Source organism: Alligator sinensis, unplaced genomic scaffold, assembly GCF_000455745.1.
Source record: "Alligator sinensis unplaced genomic scaffold, ASM45574v1 scaffold575_1, whole genome shotgun sequence".
NCBI lineage: Eukaryota > Metazoa > Chordata > Crocodylia > Alligatoridae > Alligator > Alligator sinensis.
In genome coordinates this window covers 883,892-902,001 of record NW_005842051.1, presented here as the reverse complement: position 1 = coordinate 902,001, position 18,110 = coordinate 883,892, and positions in this window count along the sequence as shown.

Below are 18,110 nucleotides of genomic sequence, written 5' to 3'. Positions count from 1 at the left end.
TCGGACTTGATGATCTGCTCAGGTCCCTTCCGACCCTACCAACTATGAAACTATGAAACTATTTCTCTGGGCCCATAGAAGACTAATGCCAAACCAAGCAGACAGAAGCTGAAATCTGACACATCATATAAATCTGAGACTAATTTAGGAATAGTAATTCCATGAATCAATGGATACATTAGACTCATACAAGTAGGTCTATTTTCCATTGAGACAGAATAATTTTGATAGTATAGTTTATGCAATAATAATAAATCTAGATAAGTTACTATTTGTAATTTAAAAGAACATATTCTTCCATATGCCATGCTTAGGATAACAGAACTGAAAGGAAATTGCTTATACAAAAAAACAGAGAATTTAATTAAAGAAAATTCCATTGATGGAAGATGCATCTGAGCCCTCTGCATTGAAGACAGGATGGGATTATCTAACTCCAGCAAGGAAGCAACAAAGGGTAATCATCCTGGGAGACTCCCTGCTGCAGGGCACAAAAGGAGCCATCTGTCGTCCATACCTCTTTGTTTGAGAGGTCTATTGTCTTCCAGGAGCAAGGATGAGAGAAATTATGATTAGGATCCCTAAACTGGACCTCATGCTTCTTGTCCACATTGATACCAATGACACAGCAAGAAGTAACTTTGGGAGAATCATGAAAGACTACAAGACCATGGGTGTGAAATTCAAGGAACTAAGAGCACAAGTGGTCTTCTCAATCCTCCCAGTCAGAGGCTGTAGCCATCAGAGGGAGGAGTGCATCATGGAGGTCAACTGAAGGCTTAGAAAATGGTGTCACTGTGTGGGCTTTGGATATCTTGACCTTGGTATGCAGTTCAACAACAGGGTCCTGCATGCGAGGGATAGTATTTATCTCACAAGCAGAGGGAGGAAGCTCTTTGCTACAAGAATTTTCAATTTGTTGAGGAGGGCTTTAAACTAGGTACCTCCTGGGGTGGGGGAGAAGGTCCCACTGCTGTACACAAATCCTTTAGCCATAGTGTTGCACAGGAGGGTACTCAAGCAATGGACGTTCACATAAGCATTGGCATCTTGCAATGCTGGCAGCCTGACAGAAAACCTGAGGTGACTAGGGGAGAACTCAGGTGTCTTTATGAGAATGCCAGAAGCATAGGGAATAAACAAGAGGAACTGGCACTCCTTCTGGTAGATGAGAAGTTCGATCTGATTGAGTTGAGGGTGACCTGGTGGGATGACACACATGGCTGAGCAGTAAATATCGAAAGCTATAGGCTTTATGGAAAGGATCAGGTTGGGAAGAAGGGAGGAGGTGTGGCCCTCTACATGAAAGAGCAGTACCCCTCCCTGCAGGTCATGTTTCACAACAGGGAAGTGTCCCTTGCCACCCTTTGGGTCAGGATACAAGGGGGATCAGGAGATGGAGACCTGATGGTGGGAGTCTACTACAGGCCTCCATCCCAAGATAAGAAGGGCGATCAGGCATTCTCCAGAGAGCTGACTGAGGCAGCTAGCACCAGAGACATGATTGTTATGGGTGACTTCAACTACCCTGACATCTGTTGGGAGGACCATTTGGTCACTTCCAACAGGTCAGCTAACTTCTTGGCAACAACAGATGATCTGTTCCTGACACAGGTTGTGGAAGGGCCTACTAGGGGTAAAGCCACCCTGGATTTAGTTCTGACCAAAGAAGACAACATGATAGGTGACCTGAGGATTGGTGGTAGTCTAGGTGAGAGCAATCATGACCTAATTAGGTGCACCATCCACTGTATGACTGGGAAATCAATCAGAAGAACAGAAGTCCTAGCTTTCAGAAAGACAGACTTTGGCAAACTCAGGAGGCTAGTTGGAGAGGCCCTCTGCAACCAGCGTGTGGGCAATTTAGGAATTTAAAAACGGTGGTGCTTCCTTAAGGAAACAATTCTCACTGCCCAAAAACAGGCCATTCCCACATGGATAAAAAGTGGGAAAGGAGCCAAGAGACCCTTTTGGCTCAATAGGGATGTTAGGGAACTATTGAAAAAGAAAGGAGAAGCATACAAGCAATGGAAGAATGGTTCGGCAACCAGAGAGGAATACACCCATATCACCAGGGCCTGTGGATATGAGACATGAAAAGCCAAGGCAGGCATGGAGATCAAGCTGGCAACTGAAATAAAGGACAACAAAAAGTCCTTCTATAGCTACATAGAGAGCAAGAAATAAGTGGGCTTCACTATGGGACCCCTACTGAATACTCAGGGCCAGCCCACAGTTGATCCCCATGAAAAGGCAGAACTCCTAAATACCTACTTCACATCAATGCTCCTTAAATCAAATGGGGGCTGTTCACCTGGCCAGAGGCCCAGGGAATATGGGGAAGACAACAGACTACATGAAATCAGTCCCAAACAGGTGAGGGATCTCCAACACTTGGACATTTTCAAGTCTGCTGGGCCAGATGACCTGCATCCGAGAGTCCTAAAAGAACTGGCTGAGCTTATAGCAGCACCACTGGCAAAGTTGTTCAAAGCATCGTGGAATTTGAGAGTGGTCCCTGACAGCTGGAAGAGGGCCAACACGGTGCCCATCTTCAAGAAAGGGAAGTGGGATGACCCTGAAAACTACAGACTAGTCAGTCTGACTTTAGTCCTGGGCAAAATTTTTGAAAAATTTGTTAAGGAGGCCATCAATTACAAGCTGTTAGCTGATGAGGTGTTAAGAAGAAACCAGCATGGCTTTGTTGAGGGTAGATCATGCCTGACAAACCTGGTGTCCTTCTAGGACCAGGAAACTTGCCATCTGGATGAGGGACACAAGGTTGATCTTATTTACTTAGACTTCAGTAAAGCCTTTGATTCTGTTTCCCACAGGATTTTTTCAACCAGACTGGAGGGTACTGGCCTGCATCAGTCTACAGCTAGGCGGGTGAACAACTGGGTTAGAAGCCAATCCCAGAGAGTTGTAATAGATGGGATGGCCTCATCCTGGAGGGCCATCTCCAGTGGTGTCCCCCAGGGATCAGTGCTTGGACCCATGCTTTTTAACATATTTATTAATGACCTGGATGAGGGGGTGGAAAACTCAGTGATTAAGTTCACAGATGATACCAAACTGTGGGGAAACGCTGGCATCTCAAAGGATAGGGTAAAGATCCAGGATGAACTTGACAGATTGGAGTTATGAGCTGGATGGAATCAGATGAGGTTTAACAGAAAGAAGTGCAAGGTTCTTCATCTGGGTAGGAAGAACCTTCACTCTAACTGCACAATGGATGGTGGTCCATTGACTGGCACAGCGTCTGAATGGGACCTGGGGGTCACAACAGACTGGAAGATGAACATGAGCCAACAGTGCTATGAGGATGTCAGAAGGGCAAATAGAACTCTGGCGTGCATTAGCTGATGTGTGGCCAGTAGATCCAGGGAGGTGCTTCTCCCTCTCTATTCAGCACTGGTGAGGCCACAGCTGGAGTACTGTGTCCAATTCTGGGCACCGCACTTCAAGAAGGATGTAGATAAGCTTGAAAGGGTACAGAGAGTGGCCACCCATATGATCAGGGGCTTGGAGGATAGGCCTTATGAGGAGAGACTCTGGGAACTGGGTTTGTTCAGTATGAGTAAGAGAAGACTGAGAGGTGACTTGATAGCCACCTACAAGTATGTCCAGGGCAAACACCGGGATCTAGGGGAGCAACTCTTAAGGAAGGTACCTCAAGGGAGGACAAGGACCAAAGGGCATAAGCTAACAGAAGGTAAATTCAGGCTTGGCATAAGAAATTTTTTTTTCTCTGAAAGGGTCGCCAGAATATGAAACACACTCCCAGCAGAGGTGGTGCAGTGACCATCCTTGGAGGTGTTCAAGATGAGACTGGACAAGCACCTTGCTGAGCTCATCTGAGCCCAATAACTTCCCACCCATGCCCAGTGACTGGACTTGATGATCTTGCAGGTCCCTTCTGGTGCTATGATTCTATGATTCTAAAAATATCATATACTAGGTTTTCAAATGAGATATGCCTTAGCTTAAATATAGTATTATGCTGGAAATAAAAGTCTTGGTTAAGGTTTTGCTTTAAGGTGACGCATGTTGCATGTCATAAAATGTTACAATCCTAATTACAGAATGCTTCTGTGATTGGAACTGCACATGTCTATTATACAGTAGAGCAAGAGTGATTTTTTGTGATTATTAAGATAAGAAAAAATTCATAAATGGTTCCTGATCAAAAGTGACTTTTTCATAAAGGAATATAAAACTGCAGCAAAATGTTTCTACAGACACTTTCTCATACATGGAGCACAGAATGAAGAAATATATGTCACTTTTGCACTTGGCAGTTAGGTGACACAGATGGCTTAGAGGGGACCAGAGCTACAAGGCTATGCACCTCAGGAAATGTTCACCCAAGACCCATCCAAGACATATACTCACCTAATTGCTGGGTTTGAGAGTGAGAGAGAGGGGATATTTTTTATCAGACACAGCCCCAGGCTACTTGGGGGTGAAATGATGAGGTACTCTGTAAGGGAACATCCACAGAAAAACAACTCTATGCTTATTGCAGACTGTGTAGTGGAAGCACTGGGAATGAAATTCACCTCGACACCCAAAATGAACATGCAGGCCTGCCAAATTTAACCACCAGAAGCAGAATAATATATGTTAGGGGACTTTACAGCTGTTCAGCCAGCCAGTCTCCTGATGCTGTCTGTGTAGCATGTAAACGGTGCAATTTTTTTTTTTCTCAAGTCCTTTGATCCACAAAGAAACAGATGACATTGAAACTGTCATTTGCTGGACTTCAAGTTGCCACCCTAATTGGATACATTGAATTAATTTACACTTTTCTCATATTTAAGATATCTGAGGATTCAGGCAGAGATTTCTCCATCAGTTCACATGTAGTTCATATTTTAAGTTTTTGGTTTGGTTTGGTTTGGTTTGGTTTGGTTTGGGGTGTTTTTTACCTATACACTCAACTATTATTAAATTAAAGTATATATAGATAAGCCACCAAGTAAAAAGACCCATTTGTCAAGTCATCATGACTTGGTTTGTTCTAGTCTCTGATTACCAGATTAGGGTCTTGTGTACACTGGTTCTGACAGACAGCAGCTGTCACTGACATGTTGCCAGAGTACATACACATCCACCTACTTCTGGGGGCTCCACTGCAGCAGCTGTGCTACCAGAATGTGAAGTACACATTAAGAGCAGCAGTACCAGCTGCTATAAGGAATAAAACAGCAGAAGGCCTGGGAACATGCCTGCTGCCAGCTGCCATGCAATCACAAAAGCCTTCTTTCACTTACGAGTGGTGGTGCAACTTTGCCAGGAGAAAGGTGTGTCCTGTCTCTGTCAAAGAGCTTTGAGGGTAGACACATGCAATGTTTTGCTGCCAGAACTCAAGTTCTGCCAGCAGAACATTGTGATGTAGACTAGACATCTGGGTTTTTTTTCAGATTCAAACAGTAAATGAAACCTGGATCTACAACCATCTCTACAAGGCTGACTCATTCTCGTGATACAGCTGGAAGATATGCAGTAAATGAAGCAAGAGATTTCAGGAGAAGAGACAGGCTTATGGTCAAGGAAATAGAATGCTGCTGTGGACAACTGGATTTTGAATGAAGCAGAGGTCTGAAAAGAAAGGGAATGTGATTGTGAATGTAAAGATTAATTGCACATGTTGTCTTTGCAACAACCACCAACTGTGGCCCACCAGGACTACTTAAGACAAATGGCTACTCTAATTTTCCTTTGACTATCAACACGTACTCAAATACATTGTAAAGGAAAATTATTTTTCAATTAATTATTTAAAATTTACAGTGATAAATAATTGCATTAGAGCCTGGTTCCTCTCATGCAATACCAATTTTGCAACAGTGTAATCTCTGGAATTCAACAGCTCTTATAAACCAGTGGAAGTTAGAATTGCCCTCACACTAATCTCAGGGTATATCTAGGGTATAATTAAGGTGAACCTTAAGGGATCCCTGAAGCTCAAATCCACTGACGGATTACTCCTTACGTCAAAAGCCTTAGGTCAACCCTTACCAGAGCTCTATCATGACCCTGGAAAAACTACTGAACATTTGAGTATGATGAGGTTGAGGATGTTCCTGCAGTACATTTGGAAATCACCCAGGGGCACAGAAAGTTTCTCAGTACCAATCCCACAGTATCCTTTTTTGATTTTTGGACCCACTTTCTCTGCCTATTTCATAAAAGCAGAGACTGATTCACAAGGAAGGAAAGTAGCCCTTATAACGAATCCTAGGAAGTCTACCTGATGTATCTGTACCATACATCTGTGCAAAGCACAAGAAGTGAGAAGCACAATGAGGTTTGTTTTGGTGTGGGCTAAAAAGTTTTGATATATTTGCAGAAGTCTCCTTCATGTGGCTCATACTGGTAAATGGTAACCCAAAGTATGATCCATATTTCATACCCTCAGTTATTTTTTTTTAAATTATTTTTATTGCATGTTTAAATGTAACACAAAAATCAGACATGCATCTATATCAACTGTACATGTGAACTGAACTATGCATATGTCTGTCATAAACAGTATGGAATACAGGAAAAAAGGAAAAAAAGGGAGGAGGGATGGATATAAAAAGGAGAAGTGCAAGGAGTGATCATTTAGTTACCAGAATAATCTAAAGAACTCTTTCCAAATTGCACCAAACGTTTCAAAGCAGTTAAGTCTGCTAAATAAATATGACTCTCTCCATAGGTGCTAGATGTGCCATCTAATCATATCAGATTTTGACTTTTGATAATGTCTTGCTTTGCCAATGCAGCAATATAATCCTGCATGTCACTGATAAGACTCATTGTAAAACTACATTCTGGGCAGGATTCAGTTTGAACTCTTTAAGCATATACCCAAGAACACACATATTTGCAAAAATGTATCAGTGCTATGTGCAAAACCATGTTCACTCCAGTTATAACTTCTTTCCAAAAAGAAACAGTAATAGGTCATGACCAAAATATGTGACCAAGTGCTACTTGCAATGCAACACATTTCCAACATATTATCTACTGCCAATATATTTGATTCTTTAAGTTTAAAGGGAACCCAATGCAAATGAAAAATTATCTTTGGTTTTATACGACATAGTTTAAGATCAATTATTGATTGAATATTGCAAATTGCAGAATTCCTCTGGGATTCAGTCATTCCATTCTAATCTTAAACAGTCCATAACAGGTCTGTTTTATGACACTATATATTCAAAAAGTGATGGCATAGAAGGGGAAACAGAAGCTATACCTAAAGCTTCAGGTCCAAACTGACTTTCTAAGACTTATACCCTAAGTTTTAATGGAGGATCATTTTTTCTCCAGCACCCACGGAGATTATTAGAGCACAAAGGCTGGTTGCAGATGCTAAAAAACAAAACAAAATGGAGCTTTATGTTAAACACCGCATGCTCCTGTACCAAGCCCAACACATGCCCAGAAGAGGCAGTGCCTTAGTTGGACCTGGCCCTCCCAATGTCTATATAGATAAGGCACTATAGTGAGGCTTTTTTGATACTTTTATCTAATAGCTGATAGAAACAAAGCAAATTAGAAGTGCGGTGAATGAGCATGTCCCCATGAGCACATGTGGTTTGCAATACAGCTGCAAATATGAGCCACTGATAGTTGTCCCTGGGGAACACACATTCCTGCCCATGGTAATGCACCCTATGGGTGCATCCAGACAAGCACAGTTGTGCGGTATGTGGCACTACAAACATGTTTGTAGTGCCACATACCGCACAGTCCGGTGTTCTCCACACTGCAAGAGTGTGTACTATGTTGGGGGGGGAGGGGGGGGGGGGGGTTGGTTGGGGGGGGGGGAGGGGGGTTTCTGTGGGTTTTTTTGACCCCGGGATACCCGGGGGTCAAAAAAATGCAGAAAAAAACCCTGGAGCAAGGCACACTCAGCCAGTGTGCACTGCTGAAAAGAGAAGCCAGCCTATCCAGAGCTGGTGCCACATACCGCACAGTCCGGTGTTCTCCACACTGCAAGAGTGTGTACTATGTTGGGGGGGGAGGGGGGGTTCTGTGGGTTTTTTTGACCCCTGGATATCCAGGGGTCAAAAAAATGCAGAAAAAAACCCTGGAGCAAGGCACACTCAGCCAGTGTGCACTGCTGAAAAGAGAAGCCAGCCTATCCAGAGCTGTGCTTCACTGCCAGCCAGGCTCCATGTGGCAGAATTACCATGGCTGCAGTCCTGGGATGCCCCCAGGACTCCAGGTAAGGCTGCTTTGGGCAGCACAGTGCTGGCCCAGCCTCCCCTACCTCACCCAGGGCAACTTCCCATGCACCAAAGTATGTGTGTCATTGGTGTTCCCAGGGACAAGAAGCGGCGGCTTCTTGTTTCTATTCCAAAGGTCTATATAAATCTTACTTTTATCAGAGTCTGATATCATAAAGTAACATATTTAGAGGTGTAGAGGATTTTGTTAGCTCTTCTACTCTGGAACCTGTGATTATCAGCTCAATTTAAAACTGGAATTTCTTTACAGCCTTAATGCAAATGAATTCTAGTTAATTTTCTAAACCAAAGACTTCCTACCAATTAAACTAAAGGAAAGATGGAGAAATATTATTACCACTTTCCTGTTAGGAGTCCATAAGAATGGTAATAAGAGGAACAAAGTAGGTCTGACTCCCTGTCAAAACAACTATGCTAATTTGGGGGATTTTTTTCCAAAAAAAAAAATCCTCCTGAAAACATGTCCTTACTGTACTTGATGGAATACTAACTCTGTTAATCTAAGCATCACATGAGATGATCATAAGGTTAGAAAAGAAAACATTTCTTTAGTCCATGCTAAAAGGTATTTTTCCTGAAGGGGCACATGTACTGATTAGGTCAAGAAAGCTTTTTTCAGTCTGTCTTAGATATAGGCTCAATTTTTACAATCAGAAGCTAGCTATTTTTTATGCAGGCCTGAAAACAAACAAATAAATGAGGTTATAAATAATAACATATCACCTGGATGACCTAGATTTTCAGTATTATGACTTGCCATAACCAATTCCAGAACAATTTGATTTAAATGGACATTGCCAATCAGTGCTTCCTGATTCACTGTTTTATATTTTTGTGATAAAGATACTAAGTCAAATGAAAATATACATTGGGTTTTATGTTTCACTGATTAGAGAGATTACTTATATTATTGAATAATTACAGCCTGCAGTAGTTTGCTGGCATGACTTGGAGACATGAACAATTCTACTCTTTATACCACTGTCAGTAGTGTTAACTGTTAGCTCAAGTCTGATCTCACATCAGACAGGAGCAAATGTGGGACAAAGTCAGTACAATTTCTCCATCATTTAAACTGGTGTAACTGACAGCACTGCTTGTAGGAGTAAATTTACACAAATGTAAAACAGGTTTCAGTGACATCAAATCAGGTATACGGATGCTACCACACTAATGAAGTATCAAAATGCTGAAATACTTTTGTGCCTGAATCAAGAAGTACTTCATTAGTTATATTATTACTTATTCTAAGGGCAAATGTTCCTCACCTGCTTTAATTTTGATTTGTTAACATTTTACTGCTAACACAGAGTTCAAACATCCATTCTAAACCTTGTAGCCTGTTGGGTCAGTATGGCATACAATGCATACTGTTAGCCCGGTAATGACCAAATAATCGGTTTATAGTTTGATCAACTAGAGGCAGCCTTCAGTTCAAGTCCTGAATAATGCTTAATCTCATACTAATGAATCCATGATAAGATACTTGAACTGCTTTTTCATTGAACCTTCCTTGCAAAAGCAAGGGCTAAGTAGCAGGTATTTTATTGTACAAGCATATGCCTAGACAAGTGAAATCTGTGTCATCAAGATATCTTAGTGGAAAAGTCTTTCACCTCAATTAATTGGAATTCCCTATTAAATATACCTGAAATGGTTCTGACTGGTTTTCAAATTGCTTTACTTTGCTCATATTAAAACTGCTGGTTCATTGTAGAGATAAAGATGGCAGGGGTCTGCTGCTGACAAAAAAAGTTAGAGTTTTCTCCAAATTTTGCTTAAATGCTAAAATGAAAAGTCTCATGATATTGCCAGCCTGAAGAGAGATTACTTTAAATAGTGCTTGAAACATCTGCCAAAGAAAATTAGCTTCTCTTTGTTACACCAACTTTGGAAGAGGTGATTTCCTGGGGGGAGAACATGAGCATCACTTTAATCACCTACTCAGACTCCAGTTAAGGATATTTTTTTCTTCTTTCCATTAGAGGCTTGGGTTTAAAAACAGTCTTAATGTCCCACTCGAGTTCTTTGATCATGCACATAATCTTACTCAAATTCAAGATGAGCCCCCCCCCCATCAGCATTGGGAAGAAAAATCCTTGTCTAAGATTTGAGTACTACCCCAGGCAAGACAAGGGTTCCCCCCACAATCAGCATTGCAAAGAAAAATCCTTGTCTCCAAGAAAGCAGGCTTGAGCAAGGGGCTGGGTCACAGGTGGCAAGAAGCAGGGGGGCTTGTAAAAGGAGCTATGTAGTGGGGGGGAAGGCAGCTGGAAGAGCAAATGCAGGGTGGACAGGCATAGACATGGGGGGCAAGGGGCAGGAGAGATAGACATAGGCTTTGGGGCAAGAGGAAGAGGTCTGGCCCCTTGGATCTACCACTGCTTTCCCCAACAGTGGTTGTGCAGGGGATGGGGGAGGGAGAGGGTAGACATTTAAGATGACCTTCCGCTAATTAGATTCCATACATGGAAAATTAATATGTATTTATGTACAGAATCAAATCAGTGGAAGGTCATCTTAAATTCAAAGTCATCTTGGATTCAGGTAAATATGGTAGACATTTGGATAAACAAATTGTTACAATAGGTGCCTATGTGGGGCAAAGGGAAGGGGAAAATATTCTAGTTGCACAAATATTCAGGTTCTATACATAACTGTTGGAATCAAGAGCAGAATTATATTTTACTTTCCCTGCTAAGATGGCTCTAGCTACATAGCTTCCATATATTGTGCTTAGATGGTCAGGGGTTCTATTCCCCATATTTCACTGCAACATGGACATGTAAGTATCCATTATTGGGAATGCTCAGAATGCTACTCAGCGGCTCTGTACACACGTACGCTGCATGAGTGAGAGTCTTAAAATTCTACCCTGCAAAACCACGTAATTAGCCGGTGTTAGATAGTAGGCCTGTGCAAAGCAGCTAGTATTCGCTTCAGATTTGCATTTGTCCCATTTGGGGGACAGTAGTTCTATTTGGTGATTCAAATCACTTTCCTGAATCGATTCAGCCGAATCTGATTTGGAGATTCGGTAACTGCCAAATCGGCCGAATTTCCGAATCGAACAGGCTCCATCCCCTGCCCACTTTCCCAGCCCCAACCTCCTGGCTCTTAAAAAAAAACAAAACCTCACTAAAAAAAAAATTATTCCAAGGTTTAGTTGCAATAGCTGAGCAGTTAGGGCACTCACTCAGGCAGTAAGAGACCCTAGTCCTAAAACCCCTTCACCCAGTAAAGAGCTAATCTGTATCCCTCCAGCTTCCCAGCACAGTCCAACTCTAAGCACCAGGCCATAAATTAGATCCCACTTCATCCTCTTCTTAAAAATGAGCCACTTCACCCTGCATTTAATATTAATTAAATAACATGGAAGGAGAAGAGTGGGGAAGTTTCTGCCCCAATAGGATCAAGCTTCTAGGCTAGAACCCATGGCCTACTCCCTTTGAGCCATACACCCTCTAATATGTTCTCTTCCTTCTGGCCCCACATCTCTTTTTCTCTTTTGGCTGCTTATGGATCATCTTCAAAAGGAAAGATCAAGACAGACATGGATACTGCCTAATCTGTGGCTGGATGGTTACAGCACTGTGCTGGCAAGTGGAAGACATGAAAGTTCCTGCTGTCTGGGCAGAACCTGGGTTTCCCACTTCATGTCTGAGTGCCCTAATCACACAGTTATTAGGGCTAAAACATGAAACACCTTCCTCCTCATTGTTAGTGGACTTACACTCAGGTATTCATGTATAGAGTAATGTAACTTCCTTGTCATAGCACAGACTACTAAGCAATGTGGAGGCTGTAAGCCATGTGGAGACTTATGTGCCCACTTTGTACAGGGCATAATTTTGTAAACCATGGGTGCCAAAATGGCTGTAGTGTGCTGGGAAGCTACCATTTGGTTACATAAAGCAAAATAGGATTCTAACCCAAGAATAGGCACTGAAAGCCTGAGTGCATACAAATCAGATCTTAAGTGACATTGGGCTTAACTCCATTTTCTAGGCTCTGCCAAAAGACAATGAATATCCCAAGCAAGTTATTCCAGCTCAGAGGAATGTTCTGTGCAAATTGAAATGTAAACCCAAACAGATCATTTGCTCTTTTTTGTGAAATATAATTAATGGTCTAGTTGCCACATATTTGACTGCAGGACTTTAACTTATTCTCAGAAAAAACCCCCAATTATACTGTGAGCAACTGAGTACTTTCAACTCCCAGTGCCTTCAGTAAGACTAGAGGGCACTCAGCACCTTGCAGGAACTGGGACATGGCCTTACTGTTAAACATAACTTTGTATTGTTTGGTACTGCTTTATATATTGGAAGAAACCAGAGTAAGTTAAAGCTGTTATAGCAGAATATTTATGGATTTAGGGGATTGTTTTTTTAATTATGCAACTAAGATTTTATGCATGTATAACAGACACTACAATTGGGTCTCAAACTATTTACTCCAGCTACAGTTACTTATTTTGTGATTGGTCACTTACCTTACATAGTGGGGAGACGGGGCAGAGAGAGGTCTCCTGCTAGACAGAAAGAGAAAGAAAATATAAAAAGATTTTAAGATGGTCGAGTGAGAGTGTCTCTATATAGATTCCTCATATGAATACAGTCACAGAAATACTTAAGAGACTTTTAGTTTCTGTAAACCCTCTTGAGAACAAAAACCACAGTTATAAGTATTTGTAAAACATGAATGTAAAGTATTTCAAATCTGCCACCGACATTTCATTACTTTCATGCAAAAGTGTGCTTGTGAATACTTCTCTATGATTTTTCCTACCATCTCCTTCCCTCAGCCACTGTTTCTCCTAAAGAACAAAAATATTATTGTGTAAAACGAATGAATTGCAGGAGGGAAAAATGAAATTCAGGCTCCAAATGAGAAGTTAAAAGGTGCAATGGCAATGGAATGGCTGACACAGGTTAAAAACCTCCCCCGCAACCTTTCATTTCCCTCCTTCACCTTCTCCTTGTCTACAAGACTAAAGCCTCACAGAGAGGGCTGCCTGTAAAACCAAGCCATGCATCATGACGTCTAACTATATCTAGTCCAGTCACATCTCGGGAGCCAGTGAATAGATTCCCACTATACCTTTATGCTACATGACAAGTAAAGAATCACCCTGTCAGGTTCCCCCCACCCAAATTGACAAAAATTTGCTGAATTACACTGTTCCAAGCCTTCTACACTGACAGAAGGCAGTCAGGCCTGACAACCCTTTCCCTCTTGTCTGTTATCTTGAAATCAATTGCACAGACTGATGCACAGAGTAATGGCTGTGGCATGTTCTGCAGGACTTGGCCCATCTGGTCATTGAGGAAGTCAGCAACATGGGTTTTTCATCGATCTGAGAGGCACTCGCTGCTTCACAGAGGTGACCTCCAAGTCTCCACCTGGCCCTTCTATACAGGAAATCGCTGTCTGTGGTGCACTCAGACAGAAATGAAAACAACTTTTACACCAAGGCATATCCATCTTTGCTTTTAATTAAGAGTTTGTGGTTCAGTGGGATTAAACAGTAGTGTGTAAGCCAACGGGAGGTCAAGCTTTCTACTGGTCAGGAACCAGATTTATATAAATGCCTTACTTGCAATATAGCAGAGCCATTACATTTTAACATTCGCTGTACATAATTAAAATGGGCCATTCTACAAAATTATCCATACAGTTGTTTTTTTTTAATTCGGTACCATTTCTTTCTTTTTTTTTTTTTTTTTTTACAAATGATATATTTTTATTAACAATGCTGTCTGCAGTTACAAAGATTAATAGCTCCCATATTAAATTCCATTACAGAAAAAAAAAGTTACAACATTTAAAGTAGTAAAATGTTCTTAATGATTTGAAATAGTCAATACAAAATGACCATTTTCCAAGGGAGGCTTGTGTAACATCAAGGGAACCATTACAAATAGAGCAGTCCATATATTAAAAAGTCAGACTGGTCATCAACATTTTGAGCCGATTTTAATTTTTGGCCGAAATCAAAATAGAACAGTTTGGAAATAAAATCATAGTGCATAGAATTGTAGGTCTCTCATGCTTCATTCTTCTCCTTAGTTGGGCTATATCTTCTATGATGCATTGCAGTCTTGCCTCCTGGCAAGAGGAGGCAGTGCATCATAGGAGTTTCATAACTGCTGTGCATCATAGGAAATAAGCTCCTGTGAGGCATGATGGTGGCTGAGCTAAAGTGAAATACTGAAGGTTCTTTATGGTTCTTCACCCCAAAATTGAAATCTCCCATGCAAAGCACACATTTCAAAATGCCATTTAATAATAACAAAACAATTACTGAAAGGTGGTTTCTATTAATGCCATCTGATTCTGATGAACATTTTTGGATCAGGCTAAATTCATATACACTTACAGAATGTATGTGTTCAGGAGGCTGTTGATTCTTTCGTAGTAGAATGCAACAGAAAGCAGATTTATGGAAACTTGCTTAGACCGCTGAACGACTTTAGCAGGGGCTCACTTGGCACAGCTAGTACCATGCTAGGGCTCTGTATATTGAAGCTTGACACATTTCTACGCACTCATTTTTTTCATGTAATTTGCATTAGAAACCACATTAGCATCACCCACCTCATTTCTCTTTGATACTCCACAGTCATGTAGGGATGAAGCTGGGAACCAGAGGCACAAGGGCAGCACTGATTTTCGGTTGCTGTGCAGTCGTCGTTGTGTGACTGCCAGCAGCAGCCACTCGCTTTTGCCCCTCTCCCCAAGGCAGCACCCAGGCTGACAGCCCCATTTGCCCTGCCCTGCTTATGCCACTCTACAAGTTTTAAAGCAGAATTCCAGAGGCATAAGGTGACTGCATTAACTCATTCTTCCATCTAGCACTTATCAAAATGTTTATTTGGTGTATTATTCCCTTTCCTGCGACACAGTACTGTATTTCACCTCACAAACTGTAATGAATGTGTTCCCACAATGGCATACATCTTGCTATAGGAAGAGCAACACAAAGAAATTAAGAAATATGACAAAAAGTCATACAAGAGAGAGGTGTCAAAGCAAGGATTTGCTGAACACTTGTTACTTAATAGTTTAATAATCAGCCCAGTGCCTTAACCATGAGACCATCTATTGTAAGTCACTGATGACTCTATTCAGCAATATACTTAAGCATCCCAAGTGTATAAATTTTTTAAGCATCCCAAGTGTGTAAAATGTGCACAGGTGGGATTACTCAGGTGCTTAATATTATGTGCTTATATACATAATGTTATGTATATAATTATATACATATATATTATGCATATATATATTATATAATAGGCATACATTATACATATATATTATAGTATATAAGCATACTGGGTTGCCACCTAAATGCATTTCTTGCCAATTTATAAGCAAAATCAAGGAGAAAAAAACAGGTTGATGAAAAGCTTCATGGCAAAGCAGAAGAAGGAGTAAAGTGCCATGTGTTAAGTAATACTGAATCAGTAAAGATAAAAGTATTACTTCTCTATGCACAATGGAAGAGCACCTGCCACTTGAGACATTTTTTTTATATTGGCTACAGTGAACTTTCTGCTGCAACTCCAAACACACATATTACGTTTACTCTCTGAGGGAACAATTAGATTTTATTGTGCAATTTGTATCCCTACATAAGTGGGATAAATCCCTATCTTTTTTCTCAGAGAGTTAGAGTTAATTAAATTTGTGGCAAAGAAAGAATTAATTTATCTTAATTGTTCCAAGTTAGTGGTAAAGTCTGTCATGACTGGTATAGCATGGAGCAAATAAAAAACAATAAGGGATTAGAAAAATGCATGACACAAACAAAAGTGGCCGTGCAGTCCATTCAAAACATGCTGGAAACCGTAAAATGTAAAGAATTTGAAAGAGAAAGGTTATATAGATGGTGCCTCAATTAGAAATTGCCTATTCACGGATCTTCAAGGGTCCTACTTCTTATGTCTCTTTCTTTTGCTCTCTGCATCCCAGTCTATTCTATCTTTCTGCCAGGCTGGATATGCAATAAGTGCCACCAACCTAGCAAGACTTAGGTGGCAGGAAGAATGTAACATCAGGTTTCTCATCTTATTCCTAAGCAGGAGGGAGGGTGTGAGGGCTCTAGAGATCAGGAAAAGCTGAGTTAATAGATGATTCTATGTCACTTGAATTTAAAAAAAAAAGGGAAAATAAAGTTTGAAATGCATGAAATGATGGACCAGCTATGTGAGGGCAGTTTGTTCCTGAGACATCTACATTAAACATACAATGTTAGAAGGCTGCTAATACTGGATTATGAATAGTTTAGAGGAAAGAGTTACTGATTTCCTCATTTATTTTCTTGACTATTACTGAAAAAGAGGAAAGCACCATTAGGAGGGAGTTGCATGAACATTGCTTACCAGCATTATTAGCATCCTAAGTAGAAAAAATATGAATTCCCTGCCTTATTAATAAAAATATTCAAAACAAGGGATATGTATGGTACATACCCAGATTTCTTTTTGAGTACTGTTCTTCAGATGGGCTCAGTATTTTAAAAATGCCTTTTCAGATAGATTTACTGAAACGTCTACTGAAACAGCAAAATGAGCAGCATTCTGACTGTTTTGGGGAAAGCAGATTAATGTTTTGCAACTTAAATAGACCAAGGAGAGTAGTGTCTGCTCACTAGTCCAGAGGAGGCTGGGCTGGTACGGGCATTAAGGTGCATGGTTGACAGCCCAGAGATCACAAATCTGAGGCTACAGCAGAAGTGTTCATGGCACAGCCTTGTCAGATTCCAACGAATCTGCAATTCTGCTAAATACGTTGTCACAAGGACATGGAAAAGGAAGAACTACTCCAGAGTGGCAGGGGTCACAGTTCCAAAGGAAATCTATTACTCAACAAATTTTGATAGCTAAGCAACTTATAGGGACTCTATTAGGTTGCTTTCCCCTTGATTTTAAGCTTAGCAAAAACTTTCAAAAACATAATACATAGGAGAATGTTTCATTATTTAAAGATGTGAAAATTATAACACAAAAAACCTCCAAATATTTTCCTGAAGTGTTTGTAATATGAAGATTTCAGTACCCTGGTAGGATTTTTTTTTAAACATTTACTATTTTATATCAAATATTAAGCACTCTGATCTGAAAAATGCAAGCTAAATAACCCCCCCCCTCTTAAAATACCACAAAATCCATGTCTTTTACATTTCGTTTATATATAATAATTTATAACCTTGATTATACAGTGTGTCACGTTAATCTACCATTAAAAAATATTTTAAGTGAACACCTTTGTGGGTATCTACGCTTGTGGATGCTGATGCAAAATTAGGCTCCAAACATGTAAAACTGTAGCTAGAAATAGAGTGATCTAGTTGTTGTTACATTTAGACTGTATTAAGGATTTAGCTAAATGTGATACAAAACTATTCCACTAATTTGAAACACCAGCACTGAGGCCAGATACAGGCATTACACATAAGTCAGTATAAGTTCCCAAAAACAAGTCCATACCTATAACAGAAGTTCAGTGCACATAGACTGGTTTAAACATGGCAGAACCCAGTCTAGATCTGCACTCAAAGTTAATTGAGTTACATTACACCAGTGCATCTAACTTTGGTAGCAGATCCCCTATCAATTCATGTTAGGATGTTAGGTCACTGTCTGCTAGCATCTCAAGTGCCTTTGCATGCCCCTGATAACCCCTCCTTGCAGGGAGCTGTGCTGGCACTCACCCTGGGCTTCACCCCCAGGCTTTCACAGAGTGAAGCCAGCAAAGCCTCTGTCCCCAGCCCTGCCTCCTGCCTGGAGCGAGCTGTCAGCTACAGTCAGGCAGGGCAGAGGAGAACAGATGCTTCTGCTGCATGGACCTGGTCCTGGC